The 21632-nt window shown below is 37.8% G+C and overlaps 1 long non-coding RNA gene and 1 pseudogene across 2 annotated transcripts; one reads left to right on the top strand and one right to left on the bottom strand.

The window, feature by feature from the left end:
• Window positions 1–1021: 1021 nt before the first annotated feature.
• Window positions 1022–19698, bottom strand: LOC306671007. The gene is made up of 3 exons (XR_013766560.1): window positions 19273–19698; window positions 2982–3107; window positions 1022–1166 (listed from the first exon to the last, which is right to left on the bottom strand). It is a non-coding gene; the product is annotated as an uncharacterized lncRNA (long non-coding RNA).
• On the top strand, window positions 3239–3709 carry LOC306658254 (small ribosomal subunit protein uS13-like; annotated as a pseudogene). Its single transcript has one exon. The product of its transcript is annotated as a small ribosomal subunit protein uS13-like (transcript).
• Window positions 19699–21632: the final 1934 nt, after the last annotated feature.

Genomic DNA, 21632 nt, shown 5'->3' with positions numbered 1-21632 from the left:
ACCCCTACAGAATGGGAGAGCTATTTATAAAAACATATATACAATAAAGGGTAAATATTCAAAATATATAAGTAACAACCCAATAGAAAGGAAATAAACAAATAATTTTAAAATGCTATAAAACCTAAATAGATACTTTTCCAAAGCACAACAGAAAATAATCAACAGGTACATGAAAAGGTACTTGATATCAGTAATCACCAGAGAAATGAAAATCTAAACTACAATAATGTATCACCTCAAGCTGTTAGGATGGCTGATGTTAAAAAGTCAAAAGATAAAAATGCTGGTGAAGATGTGGGAAAAAGGGAAATTTAATGCACTGTTGTGGGAATTTACATCAGTACAGCCATTACAGAAAATAGTATGAAGGTTTCTCAAAAAATTAAGAATGGAATTATTACATATGTGATCCAGCAATCCCACTTCTGGGTATATATACAAAAGAAATAAAATCACTCCCTTGAAAACACATTTGCACTCCCAAGTTCACTGCAGCATTATTCGTAACAGCCACAATATGGAAAAAACCTAATTGATAACTGATGAATGAATGGATAAAGAAAATGAGGTACTTTATGGAATATTATTTAGTCTTTAAAAAGAAGGAACTCCTGCCATTTTGCAAATTGTTGAACCTGGAGAACATTATGCTGAGTGAAGTAAGATAGATACAGAAAGACAATTACTACATGATCTCACAATTCAAATCTTAAAAAGTCAAACTCACAGAAACAAAAAATAGAAGGGTGATTACCAGGAGTCAGGGGGCAGGAGAAATAGAATATACTGGTCAAAGACTATAAACTTTCAGTTATAAGATGAATAAGTTCTGGAGACCTAATATCCAATATCATGATTATATTGAATGGTAATATATTTTATCTTGAAATTTGCTAAGAGATCTTAAATGTTCTCATGTCAAAAAACAGTAATCAAATTAGCTTGATTGTGGTAATCACTTCAAAACATATACATTTATCAAAACATTATACCAGACAACACATAAAACTTTAATTTATCACTTTTATACCCCAATAAAGCTAGAAAAAATTACAATGGTCAGAAGAGCCAGGTGCAGTGGCACTCACCTGTAATTCTAGCAACTCAGAAGGCTGAGACAGGAGTATCACAAGTTTAGGCCACTCTCAGCACTTAGCAAGACCCTGTCTCAAAATAAAAAAAAATAAAAGGGTTGGAGAGGTAGCTCTGTGGTAAAGCCTTGGGTTTAAACCCTTGGGTTCAATCCCCAGCATCTCCCTCTAAAAGTGCAAAAAATTTGAAAAGACATCATTATGGTATAGATTTAAGGTATTCCCCAAAAGTTCATGTGTGATATAACACAAGAAGGTTTAGAGGTGAAGTGACTGGGTTATGAAAGCCTTAACCCAATAAGTGAATCAATCCCCTAATAGGGATTAACTGAGTGGTAACTGTAGGTTGGTAGGCTGTGGCTGGAGGAGGTGGGTCATTGAGGGCATGCCTTTGGGGTATATATTTGATGAGCTGAGCTTAAAATCCCTCTCTACTTCCTGATCATCATGTCCTGAGTCATGTCCTGTGCCTCCACCACACACTTCTGCCACGATGTTCAGCCTCATCTCAAGCCCTAAAGAATAGAGTCACCCATCTATGCACTGAGACCTCTGAAACCATAAGCCACAAAATAAACTTTCCTCCTCTAATTGTTCTTGTCAGGTCTTTGTCCCAGCGGCGAAAATACTCACTAAAACAGACAGAGTAGATGTACAAATGGCCAATAAGCACATGAAAAAAAATTACATGTCATCAGTTATCAGGGAAATGCAAAATTAAAACAAAGAGGTATTATTACACATCCATCAGAACTGTTAAAATTAAAAACATTGGCAATTTCAAATATTGGTACTGCTGGGGGAAGTAAAATGATATAGCTGCTTTGGAAAATAGCTTGGCAATTTCTTATAAAGTTAAATATACTTTCATGGAAGTTGTGAGAATCAAAATGGGGTCATTTGTGTTAACTCTGACAAAAAGTAAATTTAAAAAGCCAGGAAGTTGGACATTAGGGATGGCAGATTAGAGGAAGAGACTGCATTCCTAGTTGTTCTGTGGCATGATATTTAAGCAGGAGTACTGTTTCACTATGAGGTGGGATACAGAGGGATTTCACTAAAATTCAATATTAGACAGTCAGAGTGTCATAGAGACTCAGAAACTCAGGTGCATTAAACAAAGAAAGTATATCAGAACCAAGACAGTGGCAGCAGTAGCAGCAGTAGGGATCCTGGTTCACCACACAGGAGAGGGATAATGCAGAGAAACACAATGAACAGATTTGGTATGAAAAAAACTAGAGATCAGAAAAGCAGACTGAACTTAGCTATTCCAGAGGTTACAAACTGGTGTTTGAACAGTGCTCTGTATTTCTCAACTGGCAAGTGAAGAGCTAAGGTGGCAGTCGTCTCGAGGTAACCATACTACAGTTTGCTGCTGAGAAGCCTAGGAGATGAGAGAAAATACTGCCATACTGCTCAAGCAAGTGCCTACTGTGTAGTGTACCTAGCAGAACATAAGTGAAACAGGCACAAAGAAGACTGTACCTATAGATACTCAAGTCATAAAAAAGAAAGGGAGCCTAACTCAGCTTTTCCTTTAAGTCTGGTGTGACCATCTGATGAGGGTTAGGAATCTACAAAGGCAAGAGTAAATAGTCTCAGGAACTGAGCGTAGGAGGGCTGTGTTTGCAGGCAGCAGACTGTATGGAAGATTGGCTCTCCTGTCCCATGTATGAAAGTCCTGGGAGACTTCCAACAGAGATTGGCAAATTTTGAACCCTAAAGGTGTGCTGATCTAATCTCTCCAGAGCAGCTACTACCCAACAAAGACCCTAAGGCTAGAATTCCCCTCATCGAAGTCTGCAGCAGCCACACACTGGGAGTGTATTGACCTGGTCTGTGCAAACAAAACACCAACTGATAGTACTTCCCACTCCTTCCTACCTTATACTGGAGAGAAGGAAAGCTGAAAACTATTTCAACCAGCTGCAGTCTCAGGTCACTCCAACTGGCAGCTCAGTGACCAACACAAAAAGGGGTTAACAATTCTAGTCCTTGCTCATTCTCTCTCTAAGAAGAAAGAAAAAGAAGGACAGTTGTGCATAAGCAGTAAACAGCCATTACCATCAACTATCTTGACCACCTCAGTGGAGAAAATTCCTTCTCTTTTATTAAGAATATGTGCTCTTCCACAGGAGGCCTACACACTACCACTCAGCTGTCACCATGTCTCTAGTGATTCCTGAGAAGTTCCAGCACATTTTGCAAGTACTGAACACAAACATCAATGGGCAGCGGAAAATAACCTTTGCCATCACTGCCATTAAGGGTGTGGGGCAAAGATATGCTCATGTGGTGTTGAGGAAAGCAGACATTGACCTCACCAAAAGGGCAGAACTCACTGAGGTTGAGTGATCATAATGCAGATCCCAGACTGGTTCTTGAACAGGATGTAAAGGATGAAAAATACAGCCAGGTTCTGACCAATGGTCTAGACAATAAGCTCTGGGAGGACCTGGAGTGACTGAAGAAGATTAGGGCTCATAGCGGGCCACACTACTTCTAGGGCTTTCGCAACCGAGGCCAGCACATTAAGACCACTGGGCTCCACGGCCATACCGTGGGTGTGTCCAAGAAGAAATGAGTCGGTATGCCTTTTCTGTTAATAAATAGTTTATATGCCTAAAAAAAAAGAATACTTATTTTATTGGTGGGGGGAGCATTGTTTTTGTTTTGTGTGTGTTCTTGCTGTGCTGATTGGTTCATAGACATCATATGTACATACACATATTTGTTTACTTTTTTCTCATTTTTGGCATCTTTTGGATGTGTTTTTTCCTTTGTCTTTTGAAAGTTAGGGGCTTTAGTTTAATTTTTTTTTATTTTTTTATTTGTCCTAATCTTTTGTACATGACAATAGAATGCATTTATACATTTTGATAGATCACACATAAATGGAGTGTAATCTCTCATTTTTCTGATTATACACATTATATGATCACATCAGTCATGCATTCATATATGTACATGAGGTAATAATGATGTGTTTCATTGTACTATCATTCCTCCCCCCATAACCCTTCCTTCTCCCCTTCACACCCTTCTACCTAATATAAAGTAACTCTATTCTTCCCTATCCACCCCGCTTATTTTGAATTAGCATTGGCATATCAGAGAAAACATTCAGCCTTTGGTTTTGGGTGTTTGGCTTCTTTCACTTAGCATAGTATTCTCTAACTCCATCCATTTACCAGCAAATGCCAGAATTTAATTCTTCTTTTAAGTTGAGTAATTTGGTTAGGTTAGGTTTGGTTTGGTTTTCTTGTTTCTCTTTCTCTTCTTTCTTTCCCTTCTAACAGTGAAATACTCTTGTTCTTTCTCTCTCTCCCTTTACTTTGTTTTTCCTATTTTTTCTTCTCCTTCCTTAAAAACATCACCTGCTACATCTCTTCTGCATTCTCTCTACTTACTTTCTGAACATTGTAAATGCTCTCCTACCTTCCTATCACATTTTCATTTCTCTTAACTATACTTTTAACATCTTTTAGAACTAATTGGTTTCTATAACTCCATCCTCCACCATTCATGTTGTTTCATTTATTACTGCTCTGGATGATGTATTTGATACCTGTTATTTGCTTCAAAGGCAGATCGAGTTCATGATTATTTATAGTCCTTGTTGCTGACAATTGCTGACCCCACCATTCTTGTTTTCTGTGGTACTTAATGTTACAGATGTCATAGTAGGAACTGGATATTTATTTTAATATTGTATGTTGTTTGCATTTGTTCTTACTACTGATTGTTCCTCCCTATCCTGTGTGGTACTGGGAACCTGCAGGGACACTATAACTTCACAGGGTAAAGACTCTGCTACTGTACTAAACTCGGGCAAGAGATAGCAAATCTTGCTTTACACCCAAATTAATGAAATTTAAACTTCAGCTATACTTTAATATAAGAACAGAAGTGACAAATAGCCAATACAACACTGAGGTCACAAGTAGGAATGGCTAGTGTTCGGCCCACAGGTCCCACCCATGGATGTTCTCTACTATAGCAATAGGACAGAGAATTAACTTAAAGGCTGTGGATATCACACCTACAAGGGGTCTCAACCTAGATCACTTTAGGATACTTTGGCAAGAGAAGGTTGTTCCCTAAAAAAAGTCCAAACCTAAGAGGGGAAGAAAAATCCATCCCAGTAAATTCACAAAACTTACCAAAGGAATACAAGAAATATGAAAAACTAAGGTACCACAACACCTCCTAAAGTTCATAATTCACCAGCAACTGACCCCAAAGATATTTATGTGAACAAAAAAAGTCAAGAGAATGATTATAAAAATGATCAGTGAATTCCAAGAGAATACAAAAAAACCAACTGAATGAATTAAGGAAGTCAGTACAGGATATGAGTGGGAAATTTGATAAAGAAGATAGAGATATTGACAAAGAACCAAACAAAAATCTTGGAAATGAAAGACACAATAAATCAAATAAAACGTTTAGTTGAAAGTCTCTCTAATAAAGTAGACCATGATAAACACAGAGTGGAGGCCAAAGTGGCCAGCCTTAAACATTCAGATAGTATAAAAGAAAACAAAGGAAATAACCATGATCAGGAATATACAAGAACTCTAGGACATTAAGAGACCAAACTTAAGAATCAGTGAAATTGAGGAAGGTTGTGAGATGCAGGTTAATGGAATGAACAACCTTTTCAGGGAAATAGTAACAGAAAATTTTCCAAATCTTGAAAATGAGACAGAAATCCAGATTTGGGGTTCAGAGGATGCACTCAGAACCCCAAAGAGACAAGATTTAAAAAAAAAAAAAACAACTCTACAACATATTATAAATAAAATGCCTAACATACAGAACAAGAATAGAGTTTTAAAAGCCTCAAGAGAAAAACAAGAAGTCACATTTAGAGACAAGCCAATCAGAATTACTTCTTATCTCAGCACAACTCATAACATCCAGGAGGACTTGGAATGATGTGTATCAAGTTCTGAAGGAAAATTACTGTCAACCAAGTTTGCTCTAACCAGCAAAGCTACCCTTCAAAATCAATGAAAAAACAAAAACCTTCCAAGCTAAGTAGAAACTAAAAGAATTCATGAATACTAAGCTGGTATATAGAACTTAAAGAAATACTCCACACAGAAAAAATAAACCTCAGAGATCACAAATTAATAAAACTCACTTGAAGAGTAATTAAGCAAATGAGAAATAGGACCAAGTTAAAAATTAGAAATAAATCAAAATGGCAGGAATTATTAAATGTGTCCATAATAACACTGAATGTAAATGGTCTCAACTCTCCAATTAAAACACAGGCTGACAGGATGAATTTAAAAACTAGACCCAACTACATGGCATTTGTAAGAGATTCCCGTTACAGGCAAAGACAGACACAGGCTGAAAGTGAAAGCATGGAAACTAATATACATGAAAATGGAGCCCAAAAACAAGCAGGAGTAGTTACTCTCATATCTGACAAAGCAGACTTCAAATCAAAATTAATCAGAAGAGACATACTGGAAAAAGGAACAATCCAACAAGAATATATAATTATAATAATGATAATAAATATTTATACCCCAAATGTGGGTGCAACTAATTACTTAAAAGAGACACTCCCTGAATTAAAACCTCTAACAGATCCCAGTACAATAATACTAGGAGATTTCAACACACTACCCTCACCATTAGATAGCTCATCCAGATATAAACTCAGTAAAGACTCTTCAGATCCAAAAAATATTACAAATCAAATGTACTCAACAGATATCTATAGACTATTTCATCCAGCATCAGCTGAATACACTTTCTTCTCAGCAACTCCTGGTATATTCTCCAAAATAGGCCATATTTTAGGCCACAAGGCAACTCTTAAGAAATACAAAAAAAATTGATAAAATTCCTTGAATCTTTTCATATCAAAATGGAATGAAATGAGAAATCAACACCAAAAAAAAAGAAAAAACATGTAAACACATGGAGATTAAACAAGACTTTTGAATGATGAATGGGTGATAGAAAAAAAATCAAGACAGAAATTTAAAAATTCTTAGATTTAAATGAGAATAGTGATACAACATATCAGAATCTTTGGAACACTATGAATGTGGCTCTAAAAAAAGCTTATATTTAAGAGTGCCTACATAAAAAAAATCAGAAAGATCCCAAATAAACAACTTAAAGATGCATCTCAATGCCCTTTGAGAAAGAATAAACCAATTCTAAATAAAGTTAAAGGAAAGAAAGATAAGAACCACAGTGAAATTAAGATTTTAAAAAGTACAAAGGATCAAGGAAATGAAGAGTTGTTTCTTTGAAAAGATAAATTGATAAGCCCTTAGCCAAATTACCCAAAAGAAAAGACCCAAATTAATAAAATTAGAAATGGAAAAGAATAAATCCCCACAGGCATCACAGAAATCCAACAAATCATTAGGGATTATTTTAAAAATATAATACTCAAATTGGGAAACATAGAAGAAATGTATACATTTCTAGATACATACAACCTACCAAAATTGAATCTTGAGGACACAGAAAATCTAAGCAGACCAATAACTAGAAATGAGATAGAAACTATAATAATAAAAAAAAAAGCCTTCCAACAAAGAAAAGACGAAGACCAGATGGATTCTGAGTTCCACCAAATCTTTAAAAAAAAATGTCAATGCTCCTGAAATTATTCCATAAAACTGAAAGGGATGGAACACTTCCAGATATTGATTATACGAAGCCAGTATCACACTGATAACAAAACCAGGTAAGGACAAATCAAAGAAAGCAAGCTACATAGTAATATTCCTGATGAACATAGATGCAAAAATCCTTAATAAAATATTAGCAAACCCATTCAACTAGACAGTAGGAAGACTGTACATCATGACCAAGTTGGTTTTATCCAGAGATGCAAGGAAGGTTTAACATACAAAAATCAATAAATGTAATTCGGCCCATAAATAGAATTAAGGACAAAAATCACTAAATCATCATAGATGCAGAGAAAACCTTTGAAAAAAATCAGCACCCATTCATAAAATAAACACTGAAAAAAACTAGGGATAGAAGGAACCTACCTCAACATATGTCATAAAGTCTATACACACACACAAGAAAAAAACCAAAGTCAACCATACAGTAAGCGGGGAAAAACTGAAAGCATTATCTTTAAAATCTGGAACAAGACAAGGATGTCTAGTCTCACCACTCCTATTTAATACAGTGCTAGAAATTCTAGCCAGAACAATTAAGCAACAGAATTAAATAAAAGGGATAAAAATAGAATAGGAAGAAGTCAAATTAGCACTATTTGCAGATGGCACAATCCTATACTGAGATGATCCAAAAAACACTCCACCAAAAGACTGCTAGAGCTAATAAGCAAATTCAGAAAAGTAGCAGGTTACAAAATCAACATACAAACATCAATAGCTTTCCTATATACCAACAATTAATCTGCTGGGGAAGAATGCAGGAAACAATTCCATTTGTAATAGCTTTAAAAAAAATACCTAGGAATAAATCTAACAAGGAGGTAAAAGACCTCTAAAATAAAAACTGTAGAACAATTGAAGAAAGAAATTGAAGAAGACACAAGATGGAAAGACCTCCTATGCTCATGGAGAAGCAGAATTAATATTGTTAAATGGCACACTACCAAAGGTAATATACAGATTCAGTGCAATCCCTATCAAAGTATCAATGACATTCTTCACAAAACTAGAAAAAAGTCATAAAATTCACTTGGAAGAATAAAAGACCAGAATAGCCATAGCAATTCTAAGTCCAAAAAGCAATGCTGGAGGCCTCATAATACCTGACTTCAAATTATACAAAAAAGATACAGTAACCAAAACTGAATGGTACTAGCATAAAAATAGACACAGATTAATGATACAGAATAGAAGACAGAGACAAACCCACACATCTACAGTGATCTGACCCTTGATAAAGGTGCCAGAAACATTTATTGGAGAAAAGACAGCCTCTTTAACAGATGGTGCTGGAAAAACTGGTTATCTATATATGGAAGAATGAGACTAGACCCTTATCTCTTGCCCTGCACAAAAATCAACTCAAAATAGATCAAAGACCTAAAAATTAGGTCAGAAACCATGCAACTCTTGGAAGAAAATGTAGAGTCAATGCTTCAGCATATAGGCACAGGCAATGACCTTCTCAATAGGACCGATAGAGCTCAGGAAATAATACCAAGACTTAATAAATGGGGTGGCATCTAATTAAAAAGTTTCTGCAAAGTAAAGGAAACAAGAACGTAAAGAGAGAACCTACAGAACAGGACAAAATCTTTTCTAGCTACTCTTCTCACAGATTAATATCTATAATATATAAAGAACTCAAAAAGCTTAGAACCACAAAAAAATTAATAAATGGGTAAATTAATTAAACAGACACTTCTCAGAAGAAATACAACTAGCCAACAAATATATGAAGACAAATGGCCAACATTATTAGCAATTAGGGTAATGCAAATCAAAACTACACTGAGATTTCATCTCATACCAATCAGAATGGCAGTCATTAACAATACAAATAATAATAAATGCTGCAGAGGATGTGGAGAAAAAGGAACACTTTTACACTCTTGTTGGGACTGTAAGTTAATACAACCACTATGGAAATCAATATGCAGGTTCCTCAAAAGACTAGGCATGGGACCACTATGTGACCAGTTATACCATCCTTCAGTATTTATCCTAAAGAATTAAAGTCAGCATTCTATAACAATATAAGCATACCCATGTAGAGCAGCACAATTCACAATAGCCAAACTATGGAAATGGCCTAAGTGTCCATCAACAGATGAATCGATAAAGAAAATGGGATATACATACACAATGGAGGTTTATTCAATCATAAAGAAATATGAAATTAAATCATTTGCAGGAAAATGGAACTTGAGACCATTATGTTAAGTGAAATAAATCAAACTCAGAAGATCAAGGGTCATATGTTTTCTCTCAAATTCAAGAGGAAAAAAAGGAAAGAATGGTGGGAGATAATCACATGAAAAGCAAAGAGAGATCAACAGAATAGAGGAAGGGAACCAGTGACGTGGGAGAAGAGGACGGAGGGGGAAAGTACTGGGGAGGCACATTGGCCAAATCATATTGTTATATTGTGTGCATATACTAATATGTAATAACAAATCCCACCATTATGTACAACTATGATGCTCCAATCAAAAAATGTGAGAAAAAAATTTTTTGAAAAGCCAGGATATGAAGAAAGGGTTTTCACACACGTATGCCTAAGTGTAACTATCACAAAGACTCTACCAAGACCACAACCTTACACAAAAAAACACTTCTACATGGACATCTTCCCAGGAACTTTATGCTCAATCTTGTACTGGCATCACTCTTATTATTAATGCTGTGGCCAAACACCGTTGTTCCAAAATATCTTACATAATCCTCCTCATTTTTGCCTTTAAAATTTTCTCCTTGCCCTCAGCCTCCTTGAATACACTGATAGTTTACTACAGCATGTGCATTTCTATTGCAATGCTCTGCTATCCCCCAAATAAAAATTTTATCTCTTTTTTATTTCTTTCTTTTATTTAGAATTGACCTAGCAATTCTATTCCTAGGTAAAATGTCAACATATGTCCACATGAAGATTTTTACATGAATAGTAACAGCAACTTTAATAATAATAGCCCCAAAATGGTGCTGAAGAAACAGAAAATCCATATGTAGCAAAATGAAATTAAACCCCTACCTCTCACCCTGCACAAAACTCAACTCAAAGTCGATCGAAGACCTAGGCATTAGACCAGAGAGCCTGTGCCTAATAGAAGAAAATGTGGGCCTAACTCTCCATCATGTCGTCTTAGGAACTGACTTCCTCACCAAGATTCCTAAAGTGCAAGAAGTAAAATCAAGAATCAATAAATGGGATGGTAGCAAACTAAGAAGCTTCTTGACAGCAAAGGAAACAATGAAGAACATGAGGACAGAGGTTACAAAATGGGAGAAAATCTTTGCCACCTGTACCTCAGATACAGCATTAATCTCCAGGATACATAAAGAACTCAAAAAACTTAACAGCAAAAAAAAAAAAAAAAAAAAAAAAAAAAAAAAAACAAATAACCCAATCAATAAATGGGCAAAGGAACTAAACAGATACTTCACAGAAGAAAAATATGGTAAGTCCACAAATACATGAAAAAATGTTCAACATCTCTAGCAATTAGAGAAATGCAAATTAAAACTACACTGAGATTCCATCTCACTCCAGTCAGAATGGCAATTATCAAGAATACAAGTAACAATGTTGGTTAGAATGTAGGGAAAAAGGTAAACACACACGCTGCTGGTGGGACTATAAAGTGATGCTGCCACTCTGGAAAGCAGTATGGAGATTCCTCAGAAAACCTGGAATGGAACCACCATTTGACCCAATCATTCCACTCCTCAGTATATACCCAAAGGACATAAAATCAGCATACTCAGTGACACAGCCACATAAATGTTTACAGCAGCTCAATTCACAATTACCAAGCTATGGAACAAACCTTGATGCCCTTCAGCAAATGAATGGATGATGAAAATGTGGTATATATACACAATGGAATAATACTCAGTCATAAAGAAAAATGAAATTATGGCATTTGCCAGTAAATGGGTGGAACTTGAGACTATCATGCTAAGTGAAATCAGCCAATCCCCAAAAAACGAAGGCCAAATGTTCTTTTTGATAGGCGGATGCTAATACACAGTAAGGGTGGAAGAGAATAGAAGTTCACTGAATTAGAAAAAAAAGGGAATGAGGGAAGGGAGGGGGATTGGAATAGGAAAGACAGTAGAATGAATCAGACAGAACTTTCCTATGTTCATATATGAATACACCACCAGTGTAACTCCACATTGTATACAACCACAAGAATGGGAAGTTATATTCCATGTATGTATAATATGTCAAAATATACTCTATTGTCATATATATTTAAAAGAGCAAACAAAATATTTTAATTAAATAATTAAAAGTAAATGAAAAACTCATTCTCAATTAATTTCACTAGCTCACACTGGCTTCACCTATTCAGAAAACCTAGGCTACATAGAGAAAAGGAAAACAGCATCATCCAAGGAAAATCAGATTTCTGATAGAACAAGGGGCTGCAGAGAGTATGCTAAGAAAGAATTAGGGATATAGGAACATTTTTTTGAAACATAACTAAAAAGAATGAGATAAAGATAATGTGGTTGGAGGACAGCAAATAATAAGCAATAAATAGCTATAAATATTTTGTCTGCTGGTTAAAGGAATGTGTGCATGGGAATAGCACAGGTGAAGGGAAGAACTGGGTGAAGAAGGGATTGAAAAGAAGAAAATGAGATTAGCCCATTCGCCATCATTATCTGTGACACCTCCCAAAGAAGATGGAGTGGGAAGCAAAACACCTTACAAGCTGTGCCTAGATAAAGACAATCACTGTGCCTGGCAGGAATAAGCACTCTCATTGCATCCTTAATCCAATTTGTCTCTTCTGCCTGCCATGGGGAATGATTTAGATGACTGGGTTTGCTCTTCTTCTTTGACATGCTTACCCATTACTGACCCAACCATCACAAAGCACCATGACTGAGGTCCATAATATTAAAAATGTGCTAACAGAATCCTAAACAGATATGAAAGAAGTGAAGAGAGGGAGACTGACAGACTTAAAAATATGAGACAAAATAAAGAATAGGTTTGTTTTTAAAATGCATATGAGTTCTACTCCTAATCTCATATCTTAAAGGAATTTGTACTTTTATGATAATAGTAGTTATTTATAATACTTGCATTTATATAAAAGCTTACAGTGTGCCAAGCACTACTATATATAATCCTCTTGATTACAATGATAGCTGCTTCTAGGAAGGAGAAAAGGAGATTAGAACTTGGGAGTAAGAAAACAAAAGAGGTAAAAGTAACTATAATGTTTTATTCATTTTAATTGTTTTAATAAAACTGAAGCAAATATGACAAAATATTTAATACTATTAATTCTGGATGGAAGGCATGTAATTACTCAACATAAAAACAAAGCTTCTCTCTTAATAACAGATATAGTACGAACTAAAGAATAGAATATTAGAAGGCTATGTTATATGATCAATAAGTGGAAATTCAGGGTACACAGCTTCAGAGGTGGAGCAGTTATGCATGATGACAAGGTCCAGGGTGTGGCCATTTAATGGGTAGCTAAAATATAATGGAGGTTGAAATCAATTAAGTGTAAGAAATGAAGGATACATATATATCACCACATGGTTGTTCAGTTTTCCAGAATGATAACAATAGCCAGGGTGGAAAGGAAGAGACAGTTGCCAAAGTCATCACTGAATATAGTTATAAAGCAAAGAGATTAGCCAAGGCAGGGTAATGAGGATGGAAAGAAGGTGGAATGTATGTGCATTAATTGAGGAGTGGCCATTGAAAGAAGTCACAATGGTAAGCAAGAAAGCATGCTTGGCCCATTTCCATGCTACAACACAATGGAAGGAGAATAAGTACTCTGCCCTGAAAACTGCTGAAAAGGAATGTCACTCAGGGAAAATATGATTTCAGTTAAGGTGAGGAGGTAGATACATTAAAAATCTTATTTAAACTCTTTGTAATTCACTGACCTAAAACTACAGAAAAGAGAAAGAAGATTTAGCAACATACAAAAAAGAAGAGAAGCAAGAGGAGGAGGAGGAACAACAAGAACAAGAACAGCAACAACACCCAAGGCCATATTATACTGAAAATAAAACTGTCAACTGGACCAAAGAGAAGGGAATGCTGAAGGATACTGTCACAAAGCCAAGGTTCAGATGATCAGTAAAATATTCAATCTTGGGAAATCAAGTTGGCCCAGAGTGAATAACCTAAGGGAGCAAATAAAAGAAATTTCAGAATATTTTGAGTAAAGAGATGACTCTGTTTCAGGAAATGGTTTTGATTCTGGAAAACAGCTCTGCAGGGATCAATAGCGAGCCACCCACACAGGAAGATACTTGAGGTTTAGAATCTAAAATGCACCTATATAACAAGGAAAATGCAATATGCTGAGCCTTAACTCCTTTTAAAGATAGAATTAGAAAAAAAAATCAAGATAGGATTAGAAAAGTGATTAGATCAGAATGTGAAGAAGGAAACACACAAGAATCTAAGATGGAAACAATAATAGTTGGTACTTTCAGATATCCTCTTAAACTACTTCAAGGTTGAGAGAAACTCAGATCCTTTGAATTTCTCTAACACTCAAGCCAAGACCACATTTTCTACTCCATACCACTAAAGGTCCTCTCTGCAAAGCTTGCAGTCATCTTGGTGATACTAGGAAAAAGAGGCACATGTTCTCTCAGCTCTGAGATCTCCATACTTATAGAAAGGTTTGTCATGTACCCTTCACCACTCTTCAACTTAGTCTGGGGCAAGGGAAGAGCATAGAACCAGCCACACTCTATATACTACTCCACTTTTTCTCTAAACCCACCTCCACTCTTGTTTAAGTGGTCTTTTTCCTATACTGGATAGAGGTGGAATCGGAAAAAAAAAAAAAAAAAAAATGTTCTGCCCAATAGCATCTTCTTCCAAATTTTAATGTCTCACACCTATACCTTGCTTTTTGAATTTAAAAAGAAGAATGCTGACATCTTTGTTCATGGGTCACCCACTTTGGACTGAGACCCTCAGAGTATACCCATGTAAAGCCCAGATGGAGGTTGGGAAGGACTTCATTCATAATAGGACTTTTTTCATAGTACACATACCTGGCCACAGTTGTTTTTGTAGCTCTAAAATATTTCACTTCCAAGTATCTCAATATTCAGCAAAATAAAATTATTCTAAAGTATAAAATAACTGCCATTAAATTCATCTTTTCTCTGTTGGAAGGACAGAGATATCAAGAAATCAAACTGACCAAAATGGCAGAGGGACACGGGATAGAAAGTAACTTTGTATGGTTAACCAGTTTGATAAAAATCACCAAACATTCCTGCTCTACCTCAACAACACACCACTTTTAGAATGAAAAGTCCCACTGTGTTCAGAGAGAGAGATAACAGTAAGGAGAGGATGGAAAAGAAGAGGAGGGCTTTGTTAAGGCACTAACAACATTCATAATTTTGCCAGGCTTCGGATTTGGTTGCCTTCTCCTACAAAAGGGTAGGAGCAGAGTTCTTTTAGATTTCTGTGTAGGCCTGCAAATAGTAACACTTCTTAATGTATTAGGGAATTTGTGTGTATAGTCTACCAAAAATAATCCCATCTGCACCTGGTACCTCCCTCTGTAGCAACTGCCATCTCCTGCAGGAAATCAGTCATCACTCAACAAATTTCAACTTCCCTTCAAACCACCCTCAGTCACACTTTGCAAAGGTCATTTCCTAATGAAGTGTAGCTGCCTATCTGATTAGTAGCCTAAAATGGCAACAGAACAGATTAATATTTAATGGTCCATTAATATTTAATGGTCCATTAAATATTAATAGTTAAAAATATTTATTAAGCATATACTATGTGTTAGCATTGCTCTAAGGACTTCCTTTGTATTAATCCCCACACATCTCTATGAAGTACTATTCTTACCCATTCATTACAGATGAAAAAACTGAAAAACAGAGAAGTTAGCAGCTTTCCCAAAGATACATAGCTAGTAAGTTACAGAGCAGGATTTGAACCCTAAGAGTCTAACTCTAGGGCCTATCCTCTTAACCATTAGGTGATTCTCCCCCTTAGAAAGTCACCTAATATGATGGTTTTGTTTAGAAACATATAATTTACAACTTCCCTACAGCCTTGCCTCCCAATGACTTCCTACTCCCTAAACCTCACTGTTTATATTTCATGTTTTTCAGTCTTTACATCTAAACTGCAACAGGGTACATTGTGTTCTCTTTACATAATGGAGTACAAAACAAGCCTTCAGTGGGAATATAATCTTCATGTAAAAGTCAGAAACAAGCAGGTTCTATGCTCACACCTTCATCAAGGTTTACTTCTGAGTTTCCAGAGGCATTAGCACTAACAGAATTCAAGCACTCAGAAGATAGAATAAAGCAGGTTTGGAAAAATAAACTTAGTTTAGAGCATTCATTCATTCTAAAACACTTTTAGAGCATTAGATATATCCAATACTGTGCTGGATTCTGGGTATTCAATAGGGAATCAGACTAAGTTGTTGCCCTCTATGAATATTCATGCTAGAGAAGACTGAGAATAAACGAATCATCAATAAGTAAGAAAGAGGATGCTGTGACAAAATTATCAAGGGAACCTCTTTTGTGGGGATATTTTAGGACATAATAAATTTGAGATGTTCCAAGATATGCAGGTGGATATACAGGTCCTGACATGCTGTCATTATGCCTTCGTGTCAGATTCCCAGGAACATCCAGTTAAGAATATTTCATGATGCTGCAATGCAAACTTCTCAACCTGATACTCCAGGCCCTGTTCCAGTCCAGCCCTGCCTCTCTATCATCTTACCATCAACACTCCCAAACACACCCTCTCCATTCCTTTTAGGCTACTTTTCTCATTGGCCCATATCAAGTTTACTCCCACCTGTTCTATCCCCTACACCTATATTTCTTTCTACTTATCCTTCCAGACCAAGTAGCCCCACCTTCCTCATTCTCATCTACTGAGGATTACCAAGCTCTCCTCTCCTCTAAACTACTAGTTCACAGATAATTAATTACCTAAAAATACACTGTTCTGTCCTTTGCAGCCATTTTACATGTGCAATAACCCAGGACTTTAACACATGGCACCATAATCTCCTCATAGCACCTGTGGGCAAGAAGGGAAAGGAATCTGGCACAATCCCAGAGTCCTCAAAGCCAAAGGTGGAGAGAAATGACACAGGCTCAGAGGGGCAGCTTGAAGGTAACAAGACAAGGTATCTGAGAGACAATTTCCAAGTGGAGGAGCAGAGTCTCTAATCAAGTAAAAAAAAAAAAAAAAAAACCAACAATGGAGAATACAGGTGACTATACAGCTCTAGAAGGGAATTAAGAATCCAGGTGAGATATCTAATTGAGGAATAGAGAGAAAAGCATAAGGCCAGTCTCATAGACTGGTCCAAGACAGGGTAGAGGTAACAGACTTGTGACTTGGGGATAACTATTGGGTCCAGATATTGACTGGAGGCAAAAGGAACCTGGGGAAAAAATTCAGGAACTTAGGAACCAAAACTGGATGACCAAGTTTAAGAATGTGACTTAATCCTAAACTAATTTGTGGGCTTATTTTGAGGAAAATGAAGAGAAGAGATGAAGGTCAAAAATGTTTATGTATAGATCATTAGACCTTTAAGGGAATGGGCCATGTCTTATGCCTCACTTCTACCCTCCACAGCACTTAGCAAAATAAATATTATTCCTTACATTAAAAAGAAAGAAAGATCATAGACAGTTTGTGTACTACCCAATGGGGGGAAGTATGCCAAGATAACATGAGTCATCACTTGGCAAGTTGTGCATTGTGCAGGTTTGCAAGAAAGTTCTATCACTTTGGCAATCAGAGTGGTAGTATAATCTGGTAAATGAAGACATAAAACTAGACCAGCTTTATTAACAACCTCTTAAAAGACCTTAAGCAAGTCATTTCACTTCCCTGAGCCTCAATTACTTCATCTATAAAGAGGTAAATGTAACTGCTCCTCCAATTTTTTTCCAAGTATTTGGAACACTTTTCCTCTTGATTTCTGCTTGACCAACTTGATTTCTTTTTTGAATCTTTGTTTAAATCTTGCCTTCCTAATGGGGCCTATCCTAACTACCCTATCTAAAAATGTAACCTGCCCATCTCAACATCCCCAACCCCATACATTCTGATCTTTATTTTTTCTTTTTGTAATACTTATGACATACTATGTAATTTGTTATCTTTATTGCTGCCTACTAGAATGTAAGCTCCATGAAGGCAAAGATCTCTGTCCTATTTGCTGATGTACTTCAAACCTCTGAACAATGTTTCAAACAGAATAAATGACCAGTAAATATTTGTTGAATATACAATGAATCCAGTAAAAGGTAAAATATTGTGAAAGACTAGAATAATAAACCACTTAAATTTTCCTTGAGGCCAGAGTTTCCTGCCCACACCATCAAGTATTCAAATATCCTCTGGAACCCTGCTCCACAATGTGGGATAGGTGTTCAATACGCCCTTACAAAACGAATTAGGGAACCCAAAGGGCAAACACAATCACAGTGCTCTGGGGCCACCTGCTGGCAACTCTTAGTCCCTACCCAAGTAATTAAACTGACAGGACTTTCCAATGGTGAACTGGGTTATGAGGACTATCTACCTTCACCCCCTGAGGACAATCAGGCTAAAAATTTTGTTTTTTTAAAGGAAGGAAGCTTCTGGAAATTTCTAAAGTTTCCTGGAAGAGAGAGCTAAAACCTCTAACCTCTTCTGAAGGACCATACATTCAGTGTTTCCTAGAACGCACTGTCCCATTTATCGTGATAACAATTAAGTACTATATACTTCATGAATTCTTATCACTGTCAGATACAATTTTGGGGGGTGTTGGGGGGTAACCGGGGATTGAACTCAGGGGCACTCAACCACTGAGCCACATCACCAGGTCTTTTTTGTATTTTGTTTAGAGACAGGGTCCCATTGAGTTGCTTAGCGCCTCTCCATTGCTGAGGTTGGCTTTGAACTCACAATCCTGCCTCAGCCTCCCGCCGCTGGGATTACAGGCGTGCACCATCGTGCGGAACATCAGATAGTATTCTAAGCAATTTCATGGTGGGTGTTTTTGTTTTGCGGTACTCAGGATTGAACCCAGGGGTGTTTTACCACTGAGCTATATCTCCCGTCCTTATTTTTTATTTTGAGCCACTGTCTCGCTACATTGTTCGAGCTGGCTTTGAACTTGGGATCTTCCTGCCTCAGCCTCGTGGGTGGCTGGGATTACAGATGTGTGTCCCCACACCCGCCTACACGTATTATTTCATTTAATTCTCACATCCAATCCATTGATATAAAAAGTATCATACCACCCTTTTATATATGAACTCTTCTTTTTGAAATAACTTCTTTAAATAAAACAGTGAAGCAATTTTAACCAAAATATTCATAAGAATAACCAAGGCACGATGGGTACATGCTGTTTGGGGGGTACTAGGGCACTTGAGCTGACCGGCCACCGTGACCCCAACACAAGAGGACCAACCGTGTTTCAAACTACTGACCTACCCTCAAGCCAAGTACAACCTTGGTCCTCGGCCTTTGGGTCCCAAAGTCCACTCCGTTTCATTTGGATCACTTCGTAAAAAGGAGGATGCAGCCTGTTCCCACAGAGACCCACTAGAGTGTTCGGTGGGAAGCGACGCGGTCAAGGCCGCTGCAGCCGGAGCCAGACAGCCCAGAGCCCGAGTCCCGGAAGCGCAGCCCCTCTGCCCGGAAGTAGTTTTCTCCACTTCCCCCAGCGCGACGCGAGGTTGCCTTCTTCAGCCTGCCCCAGAGCAGGATACCTAAGAACGTCCTACTTGCGTTTTCCGAACGCACTGCCTCGATTGGCCCCAAGAGGTACGAAAAAGCCTGGCAGGCGGATCTTCCGCCCCACCGCTGCACGGCTTCCACCACCTCCACGAGGGAAGCCTGTGCTCTGCCAAGCTGTGGTGCTGGAGGAAGAGGTTCGCGCGCTCCCTGCCCCGACTGGGCCGGGCAGCCTAATGCTACTAACAGAGAGTGCGACCTTGGCGCCGCGTGGAACCCTCTTGGTGGGATAACGCCCTGGGGTCCCTTCTCCGACCTTTGCCGGCGTTAGGCATAGAAAAAACTTCCCTCAGTCTTCATACATGTTCCATAAATTCTCTCCAGGTAACGGGCAACTGCGCCCCCTGGTGACCAGGTGGAGCCTCAGGCCCCTTGGTGCTCTCCACAACCTTGATTAATGGAGGCCCAAAATGGTTTTAGGTGCTGGATGCGCTTTGTAAAAATGGTTAAGAATTACTTAATTTTTATTTATTTTTCTTTCCCTCCTCGCCCCTCCCCGTGTGTTCGTGTTCTCACATATTCTCATTCTCTCTCTCTCTCTCTCTCTCTCTCTCTCTCTCTCTCTCTCTCTCTCTCTCTCTCTCTCTCTCTCTCTCTCTGTTTCTCCCTCCCTCCCTCTCCCTCTTTCCCACCCTCTCCCTCTCTCTTCCTCTCCCCCCCCCTCCCTTTTCTTTCCTTCTTTCCCGGAAACCCAGGGCACTTAACCACTGAAACACATCCCCAGCCCTTTTTTATATTTTATTTAAAGACAGGGTCTTGCTGAGTTCCCTAGGGCCTTGCTAAATTGCTGAGGCTGGCTTTGAACTCGCAATCCTCCTGTCTCAGCCTCCCAAGCAGCTGGGTCACGTGTGTACCACCACGCCTGGCTAAAAATGATATATTATGTCTGTTTCTTAAAATATTACAGCCAACACAACAAACCCATAATCTCAAATATTAATTGAGTACAAGGCTGTTTTTGAGTAGTTGTCATAGATTTAAAGAAAATTTTAACTTCAGAATACACAGATTCTGCAAAATGTGTGTAGGTGGTACTGAAAGGACTAATGAAAAACAAAACTGGCAGTCTCACAAGGCCAATAAAGAAGGAATGGGGGACATGATGGTTAATATTGGGAAATTTTTTGAATGAGGTTAATATTTAAATCTGTGAAATAGGTTAAAGCACATTGCCTTCAGTGTGGATGGGCCTCCCAAGGCCTGAATAGAACAAAAAGACTAGCCTCCCTGAGCAATAAGAGAATTTCCAACACACTCCCTTCAGATTTCATCTGCACCATTGTTTCTCCTAGTTCTCTAACCTGCTGGTTTCCATTGCAGATTTTGGACATGCCAGTTTCCATAATCACATGAGCCAGTTCCTTGTAATAAATCTCTTTAACATAACATCCTAGTGATTCTGTTTCTCTGGAAATCCTGACCTATACAGAGGGTAATTTCAAAGAGTCATCTGTTTGACATTGAGTGGGCTTAAGAGAAGGACAGCAGGAGAGAGAAGACTTGACTAAAATCTGAAGCTCTGAAATGATGAAGGTGTTACCCCATCACTTATCCACTGGGCAAACTCACTTTAGCTTCAGTCTTGTCTCTTCCTTCCCCTTCCCATCAGGCCCCTTGAATACCAGGTCCTAAAGTACTACAGCTGCTCACTTCCTGGAAGAGAATAGTGTAATGTAATATAGATAGAGCTCTGGACCTAAATCAGGATATCTAGTGTCTACTCACAGTTTGCAACATTAGTTTATCAAGGTTCCTTCCCCTCTCTCAGATTTTATTGCATCTATATGATGAAAGGGTTCAAATAAGTGACATCTAAAATCTTTGTTGGAGGTGAGCATGTTTTCCTCATTCCTGGCCTCTTTCTGCCCCTTCTTCATTTTGCCCCTGAAATGGTAGGAGGACTTAACTGATTGGTAAATTTTGTAAGAATAATTGGGTAGGCCCTGTCCTGTTTCTACATGGGAACTGCAGAGATAACCCATGCCATGATAGGGGCCTATCCCTATTCCCTGAACCTTGCCCAGGGAAGCATGCCTCAGCCCAGAC

The sequence above is a fragment of the Sciurus vulgaris genome, assembly GCF_902686455.1.
Source record: "Sciurus vulgaris genome assembly, chromosome: 1".
NCBI classification, from domain to species: Eukaryota; Metazoa; Chordata; class Mammalia; order Rodentia; family Sciuridae; genus Sciurus; species Sciurus vulgaris.
This window is presented reverse-complemented; position numbering and strand designations above follow the sequence as displayed.